Source organism: Podarcis tiliguerta (genome assembly GCF_965153285.1).
Source record: "Podarcis tiliguerta genome assembly, chromosome: 4".
Taxonomy (NCBI): Eukaryota; Metazoa; Chordata; class Lepidosauria; order Squamata; family Lacertidae; genus Podarcis; species Podarcis tiliguerta.
The window spans coordinates 78,051,548-78,060,529 of record NC_139537.1 but is presented as its reverse complement, the minus strand read 5'-3'; the positions used below and the strand labels follow the sequence as shown (position 1 = coordinate 78,060,529).

General features: G+C 43.0%; 1 pseudogene across 1 annotated transcript; it reads left to right on the top strand.

The window, feature by feature from the left end:
• Positions 1 to 7,509: 7,509 nt before the first annotated feature.
• LOC310676897 (small ribosomal subunit protein uS19-like) lies at positions 7,510 to 8,007 on the top strand (annotated as a pseudogene). Its single transcript has one exon. The product of its transcript is annotated as a small ribosomal subunit protein uS19-like (transcript).
• Positions 8,008 to 8,982: the final 975 nt, after the last annotated feature.

The following is an 8,982-nucleotide window of genomic DNA, read 5'->3' as shown; positions in this document are numbered from 1 at the left end:
AACAAATTGCATTCCCCCCCCCCTCTGTCTCCCTCTTTTCTCTGTTTTCACTTTATTTTCTATAACTGAAATTCTCTTAATATATGTACACACACACATACTGTATACGGCTTAGCAAAATCTGACACATGAAGCAACCGCATGACCATGTCTAATGGTAGGGCTGGTCCTACCATATGGTTTGGCATGCAAGAACACAAGTATTCACATGAATAAAGGCAGCTATTTTAACTGTTCAAACTTGATGCCCCTCACGTTCTCCATGGATCAGATGCATGGCTTGGTTTTCCTCATTTCCCAGCAGACTTTTCTCGTTATTTTAAGGCTGCCCTGCACTAAGCAAACTGACTATATTCTGGAAACCAAAAGCTCATCTGATGCTCAAAATGGGCTTGATTCTCCTCTGATTATTTCTCCCCCTACCTCAAAAGCATTGTTTAGTTTGTTCCATTTCAGGGTGGTTTTTTTTCTTTCTTTCCCCTATTTACCATAGGGAATTCACTGGGGCTACAACTGCAATCTTCTTTTCCACAATCCGTGCATATTACAGCTTAGGAAGTGACAAGTTAAAGCCCTTGCTTCAAAGAAGATTTACCAGTCATCACACTCTTAAACGCAAATATATACAGGATTTTTTCCCCCTTGGAGAAAGCTGTAGTATTATTTGATATTTTAGATTTTAAATTAGAGAAACTCCCTGACAACAGATGCTCACTTTTTGAATTTGTATTTTGTGATCACGGTCTGTCAACCTCAAATTTGATAAATGAGTATTTCAAAAATAAGATATTTTAAGGACATCCACAAACAAGATGACTTTTTAAGGAGCACACATTTTTAATGAAAACTATTTGCATAGTTTTATAATGGCCATGGCATGTTTTGAGTGAACAGATTCAGCAAGCCACACTTATGAAATGAAGAATGTAGTGTTGCACACCAGCCCAATCTCTGGGTGGTGCAAGATTCCAGAAATCACCAGTCATTTACCCAGGGTCCATGTTTCCTTTAGGAAATGAGGCACAGTGGAGACTGTACTGTCTGTATGATATATGGTTTATTTACCCATATATACAACCTCAGTCTATGATGGAGGAGTTCACAGCATTACCACCCCAAGAGGGTCTAGGCTGACTGCCTTGGAATCAAATGGAAATCAACCATCATTCTCTGACCCACTCTTCCAATAGCTGCCTTTACCATGTGCAGAGGGGGAAAACTCTACTTCAAACTCTGACTTTGTCTTCTTACTGAATCTGAGCTGAGAGAAGGGCCCCTCTGCCCCTCCCATTTGCCTCTGGCACAGATCCCCTTCTCTTTGGCTTTCCTAATGGCTCATCACCTACCTTTTGTTCTCCTAATGGCTCATCTCCCAGACGATTAACTCATCAGCAAACTGACCTGGCTTATATTTTAACATTTGCTGAATCCAGGGGTTCAGTGCCTGGCACCCAGAAATGCATAACACAGGGGAATCTGAAACTCATAACAGTATCAATATGCCTTGACATCACACATGCACACACACTGCACAAAACCATCACATTTATTTAGTCTACTGTAAATGCACCCCACCAAAGTTCTCCTCCAGCATACTTCCACACACAATCCATGAAAAAAACCCAGCTTCTATTTCCTCCATAAGCAATACTTCCAGTTTAGCTGACGTGAGACTGTTATTTTTGTTATATTTTCAACACATGCATCCTGGAATCAGCAGCCCCCTGCATAGTTCTCTTTGATTCATGGGAAAGTTTTACACACACACACAACACCAAGTGTGTCAGGCATATACAGCAATTCTCCAAAGTCTCAGAACATCCATTGTGCTGAATTTTGGAAACAGCATCTTTCTGGGAAAGCTGAGAATGCACTCTCAAGAATTCACATCTCAAACTATGGAAGACAGCATAAACCTTCCACTGCCAGCTCATTTGGACATCAATAGGAACGTATGTGGGTGTGCATCATAACAATTCCAACAGCCGACCATTGGGGATGGTAGGTGGGAACCATCTCTGGTCCCATTTCCACATGTAAGTATGTAGCTGCCTTATATCAGGTCAGAATAGATGCATGAGAGCATTGCCTATTCAGAGTTGTAATCCAACAGTATCTAGAGGGCACCACATTTAGGAAGGCTGGTATAAATTGGTGAGCTGATAAAAAGTGGGCTTCGAAAGAGCTGAATACATTTGCTGGGAACACACTGAAGTATTGCCGTTTAAACACACTAGTTGTTTTTTTACTCGTCCTTCACGAGAGATTTTTAGAGTGGATCACAGCACATAAAAGCACAATACATCTAAACCAATAGAACTACTGGGTGGCATAATGTGGCTTTCGTAGATAAGTTTAGCTGAACGAATTGAATCCAGATTTCTTCTTAACGCTAACAACTTTTCTGTAATCCTGCTTAGCAAGTGTTATGCCCTGGAATTCCAAAAAAGGAAATATTTTGCTCTTGGCTAAATCTCACATTTTTGTTTGTTTGTTTTGAGCCAATGACTCTCCTATTGTGGTATATTTGTCAATAGCTTGATCAAGCGTGAAGCATTCTTCTGTGTGGCCCTTTTGGAATCCCGGTTGATATTGTCCGTTGATCAGGAAAAAGCTAAAGATATAGGGACCCCTGACCATTAGGTCCAGTCGTGACCGACTCTGGGGTTGCGCGCTCATCTCGCTCTATAGGGAGAGAGCCGGCGTTTGTCCACAGACAACTTCCAGGTCATGTGGCCAGCATGACTAACCCGCTTCTGGCGAACCAGAGCAGCACACGGAAATGCCATTTACCTTCCCGCCAGAGCGGTACTTATTTATCTACTTGCACTTTGACGTGCTTTCGAACTGCTAGGTTGGCAGGAGCAAGGACCGAGCAACGGAAGCTCACCCCCTCGCGGGGATTCGAACCGCTGACCTTCTGATCGGCAAGTCCTAGGCTCTGTGGTTTAACCCACAGCACTCCCGTGTCCCTACGGTTGATCAGTAGTGATAGACAAATCTGCCCATTTTGGCTTTCCACAGTTTCTTGTTTTTCCTGTCTTTAAGTTCAGTTCTCCACTTTTCCACAACTATTTGCAATTTATATTTTTTATGTCTTCACAAAAAAAATCAGCATTTCAGTGCAATTTCCCCCTATTATACACAGTTTAACATGCAGTTTCAGCAGATATACACAATTTTGCAAGCAACGTTCCCTGCATTTATGTTATTTTCACTAACAGGCTTTTTTTTTGCAAACTTTCCCTTAATATACAGTTTTGTATAATACTCTTCACTGGTGAAATGCATCACAAAATTTGGAGTTTGGGCAGATAGCTGTGTTTTGGTTCACATATCATTTCAGGAAATTCAAGTTAGGTACATTCTGATTAAAATGTGGACTGAACCAAATTTCCTGCCTATCCCTATTGATTAAGGCCTCCCCTGCCCTTAAACTTTGCTGGAGATAATCTGATTATGACCCTTCTTCTTGTCCTGAAGTTCTGAAACAGTCAGTTGAATTTCACATTTCAATTCGGAACAACCTGCCAAATCTTTGGCTGCGGGTTTGATAATATTCAAGCACAAAGGGGGGGGGGGGAGAACTATTTTAAAGCATGACTCTCTGATGCAAGTATTTATGACATGAGTTACCACCAACTGAGGTTTAGAATAGTTATATAGCTTTGCCTGGGATTGTGTATCTCCCACCAAACCAAGAAGAATGCATTGACTTTGCTATCTAAAAAAAAAAAAATCCTTTTAGATCATTTTCTATCAGATTATGCTCATACCAAAGTCACCTTAATACTAAAAACCAAAATCACACAATAAACCTAATACAGTGGCTATCAGCTATTAAAGAGCAGTGGTAGTTTTTGAGCATATGCATCTTTTTCAGTGGCCAGCCGTAATTTTTAAGCACTTATTACCCACCTGAGCATGCGATTTTAAATACCTTGTTTTATTATATCAATTCTAATACATCCATTCTTTTAGCAATTTCCTTGTAAAATTAGATCTACGCTAGTGTTCTCACTCTTAAAAGCACTGAACTGGAGAACAATGGTAATATCTATTGTCTTTCATGCCATATTTAACCTTACAATAAATGTATTAAATATAGATTAACATCTTGTCTTTGTGGAGCCTGGTGTTTCATGGAATGCGTCGTGAAATTTCATTATAAATATAAATCAATATGCATGTCATGGTTAAAAACAGTAAATTAAAATTCAATTTTCAGAGTGAGTGCCATCCATACCCAGTGGCTGGGTGCTGCTCCAGATATTTGAACTGGGTTTCTCCCTTAGCACAACTTTCTGCACTAATCCTTATTTGGTGCCACAGTGCAAAATACCACCCAACAGGATGAGCAGGGAAAGCCTGAGAGCAGAGATGATATGCTTAGAGTAGGAATGTACCCTACTGCAGGAATGGATAGAAGTTAACCATTTTGGGGGCGAGGTGGGGGTTCAGTGGTGCCATCAGGGACAGATGCCCAGGCTCCACATATCAGAACAGGCCCTCCAAGTGTCCCTATTTCCCAGGGACAGTCCCAAATTTACATAAGCCATCCCGGTTTCTGATTTGGTCCCAGAATCTCCTGCTTTTCCTTAGGACATCCCCTATTCTCATTAGAAAAACGTTGGCAGTTATGGTAGGGTGCCCCTATTTTATCAAAGAAATGTTGGAGGGTATGGAATTATCTGACCCCCTGAGCATCTGAAGGCAGCACTGTATTGGCAAGTTTTTTAATGTTTTATTATTTTGCTATATATGTTCAAAGCTGCCCAGAATGGCTGGGGCAACCCAGTCAGATGGGTGGGGTATTATTATTATTATTATTATTATTATTATTATTAAATTGTTGTTTAGTCATTTAGTCATGTCCGACTCTTCGTGATCCCATGGACCAGAGCACGCCAGGCACTCCTGTCTTCCACTGCCTTCCGCAGTTTGGTCAAACTCATGTTAGTACCTTCAAGAACACTGTCCAACCATCTCGTCCTCTGTTGTCCCCTTCTCCTTGTGCCCTCCATCTTTCCCAACATCAGGGTCTTTTCCAGGGAGTCTTCTCATCTCATGAGGTGGCCAAAGTATTGGAGTCTCAGCTTCAGGATCTGTCTTTTCAGGGCTGATTTCCTTAAGAATGGATAGGTTTGATCTTCTTGCAGTCCATGGGACTATTATTAAATAAAGGTAAAGGTACCCCCGACCATTAGGTCCAGTTGCGGAAGACTCTGGGGTTGCAGCACTCATCTTGCTTTACTGGCCAAGGGAGCCGACGTTTGTCCACAGACAGTTTTTCCAGGTCATGTGGCCAGCATGACTAAGCCGCTTCTGGTGAACCAGAGCAGCACATGGAAACACTGTTTATCTTCCTGCCGGAGTAGTACCTATTTATCTACTTGTACTTTGAAGTGCTTTCTAACTGCTAGGTGGGCAGGAGCTGGGACCGAACAACGGGAGCTCACCCCATCACGGGGATTTGAATCACCAACCAGCTGACCAGCAAGCCCTAGGCTCTGTGGTTTAGACCACAGTGCCACCCGCATCCTATTATTAAATAGGACGTCCCTATTTTCATCTTTCTAAAGCGCTCCACCCCTTTTTGCACTCATCCCAGCAGTCTTTCCTCCTCTGGTCACTGCTGTGGGTTCACGACCTGACTGCCTGTCTCCAGGCACTGTGGTCATCTGAAAGGGATTTCCACATGGCAGGAAATAATAATATGCAAAAATAATAGAACAATAAATGAGTTGAATGTTGTGTTACTTATAATCAAGGAAGCCCTTTTGGTTTGTCAAACAGGCTCCTTTGTCACTTATATTTGATTGAAGCTCTTCTGGTGTTTTTACCTGAGAGAGATATGTGTAGAAGAGTGCAGATTAGCACCCAATTTGATAATGGGTGAAACTGATAAATAAACACAGCTAAATGGAGGTTTAAACAGGTGTTTGTCTCCAAGACAGACTACTGTTACAGTAGCAGTGTGTTGAACAAACTGCCCACCATCTTGAAAGGAAGTGTTCAAAGCATGACACTGGAGAAAAGTCAAAATCAAATCTGGATCACAAACTTTAAGGGATAAAATCCAATCATCTCATATCAAGACAGCTGCTGCAGGGATCAGAGAGACGAGAGAGAATCTTTATGGGCTGATGCCTCACACATCCTGAGTTGTTTCTATGGTCACAGAGTAAGAAGGTCAAATCAGATCAAATAAAGCAGAGAAGAATTGAACAGTTCAATTAGGCCATAGTCAAAAAGTAATTACTTCCTGGTCTGGTAGAGATTGCATGTCATTTCTTGGTACTGTATATTATCTTCTAAATAATAGACACTAGACAGGCCTGCACCTGGGAGTGAACTGGGCAAAGTAAACTATGCTATAATTTGGCAACAAGTCAGACTATGTACAATTCCTATTGGAGCGCCGATAAACATAAAAGGTAGACACCAGGTGGGAGAAATCTCAGTCATGATGCCAAATGTGTGTTTACATTCCAAGGTTGTCAGAAACTGAAGAATAAGAGGGAGTGCAGTGCTGAAATCATATATTATTACAATATGTTTTAATTTTGCAAGCTGCAGTAAGCCATCTGAAATTAGATTCCAACCGCTACATGTATTCATCTAATTTCTGTCCTTTGATATTGTAATAAAAATGCTTACAGCATCCTACTGATAGCAGCTAAACATGCCAAAAAGTTTCGCCTACCTAGGCAGTTTCTTTCCTTTCCAATTCCTGAAGAATTTACTGCCTCTGTCTCCTGTTTCCTGTGCTCACGGTGGTGAATGGTTGCTGGATTTCACAAGATGGCTGCCCTGTTGTTAAGTTCTTCCTGTTGTGGTTGGCCAGAGGTGGTTTTAGGGTGGTGCAACTGGTTCAGCCACATTGGGTGCCATTTTGCAGGCAGCATCACAACAATGCTGTAGAATGGAGCACAAGAGGTGGCTCACCAAATTTTAGCATTGCATGGGGCGCCACTGAAATACGAGAGCCCAGAGTCTGCCACTAGGTAGGCTTTTCTGAAAATAAGTTGTCACTCTTCCCATAGCACAGGAGAATAGTGTGGCTTCCAGTTTGTATTCATCCTTCGAATGTAATGCCCGATTCTGCAATTCTAAGCATGCTCACCAGAGGCTGTACAATGGTTTTCAACCAGTGTGCCATGGCACCCTGGGGTGTCTTAACTGATGGTCAGGGGTGCTACGGGCAGCACTGGCCTCTGTCCCTATTTCCTTCCCTCCCTCCTCTGATGCCCTCTTGTATCTCTGCCTCCCCAGGGCTTGCACAGCTGTCTGTTGCAGCAGCCCTGGCTACAAGCTCCCCAGGTAAATGGTGCCTCTGGGGCTGGCCAGGGGGTGCTTCCCAGACCCCTGTGAGGCAATGTGAGGAGGCACCTCTCTTAGCGGCAGGAGGAGGAGCTCAGAGACCAGGGGTGGCAGCTGTCCAGAGGACTGCCAAGGAGAGAGGAGGTTGAGGGAACACTCCACAAGAGTGTTTGAAAAAGACAAACCACGCAGGATCTCGGCCATTTCCTGGAGGAGACTGCGGCCAAAATGGCGGAAGTGGAGCAGAAGAAGAAGAGTACTTTCCGGAAGTTCACCTATCGGGGTGTTGACCTGGACCAGCTTCTCGACATGTCCTATGAGCAGCTGATCCAGCTGTACAGCGCCCCGCCAGCGCAAGCAGCACTCCCTCCTCAAGCAGCTTCGCAAGGCCAAGAAAGAGGCCCTGCCCATGGAGAAGCCTGAGGTGGTCAAGACCCACTTGTGAGACATGATTATCCTTCCAGAAATGGTGGGCAGCATGGTTGGTGTGTACAATGGGAAGACCTTCAACCAGGTGGAAATCAAGCCTGAAATGATTGGCCACTATTTGGGAGAGTTCTCCATCACTTACAAGCCCGTTAAGCACAGCCAACCTGGAATCGGGGCCACCCGCTCCTCTCAGTTCATTCCTCTGAAGTAAGGGGATTTGGGATGAGTTGTGTCTCATGTAAATAAAAGGGTTTCCCAACAAACAAACAAACAAACAAACAAACAAACAAAAAAGCGTGTTTGAAAAAGGAGGATAGGCTGCCAATTCTGCAGGCAAGGGGTGACATAACTGGGCTCCTGAGCCCCACAGGGGTGCTGCAGAAAGAATGTAGTTGGTCAAGAGAGCTGTGGACTCAAAAAGGTTGAAAAACTCTGGTTTAGTAGTTAGAATGTCCGACTAGGGCCTGAAAGACCAGGGTTGAATTCCACACTCAGCTATGAAGGTCACTGCGTGACCTTGGGCCAGTTAGTGCATCTAATCTAACCTTCTTTGCTGAGTTGTTGTGAGGATTAATTGAGGAAGGAGAGGACCATGTACACCACCTCAAGCTCCTTGGAGAAAAATGTAGTGAAATAAATGCTGTGAATAAACAAAACCTGGAAATGGACCGGGGAAACAATGACTCTTCAGATGTCATCAGTTTTATCCTGAGGGATAAATTGCATCTACATATATACATACATGATTTTATTTGCATGTTGCCTTTCCACAGTTCAAACCATGTTCAAGGTGGCTTACAACATGAAAAAAATATACAATGACAACATGGCAAAAGTAGTCATAAGCAATAAATAAAACATTTAAAAATACACAACCAAACTGAACAATTTTCACATAAATCACACAATCTGCAATAAAGATACAAAAAAACCAACAGCAGCACTCACCCACAACATGCCTTTCCCTAGACAACACCCCAGCCCAAAATCTACATTATGATGATTCAGTGTGGCTTTCCATCACGTATAAGACTGTAAAACAGACACGCTGCATGGTGAATTCCAACTCTTCCCCAGTCTGTAGGCAGATTTCCTATCTGTGTGGGGAAATGTTGCGTAGGAAGAGAAACTCTGAGATACCCCTGACCTCAAGCCATGAAAGGGTGAAAGCTGGCTCAAACAGGCCAAAGATAAATGAAAGAAGTGCTCTGTAAATGCACAGAGAAACTC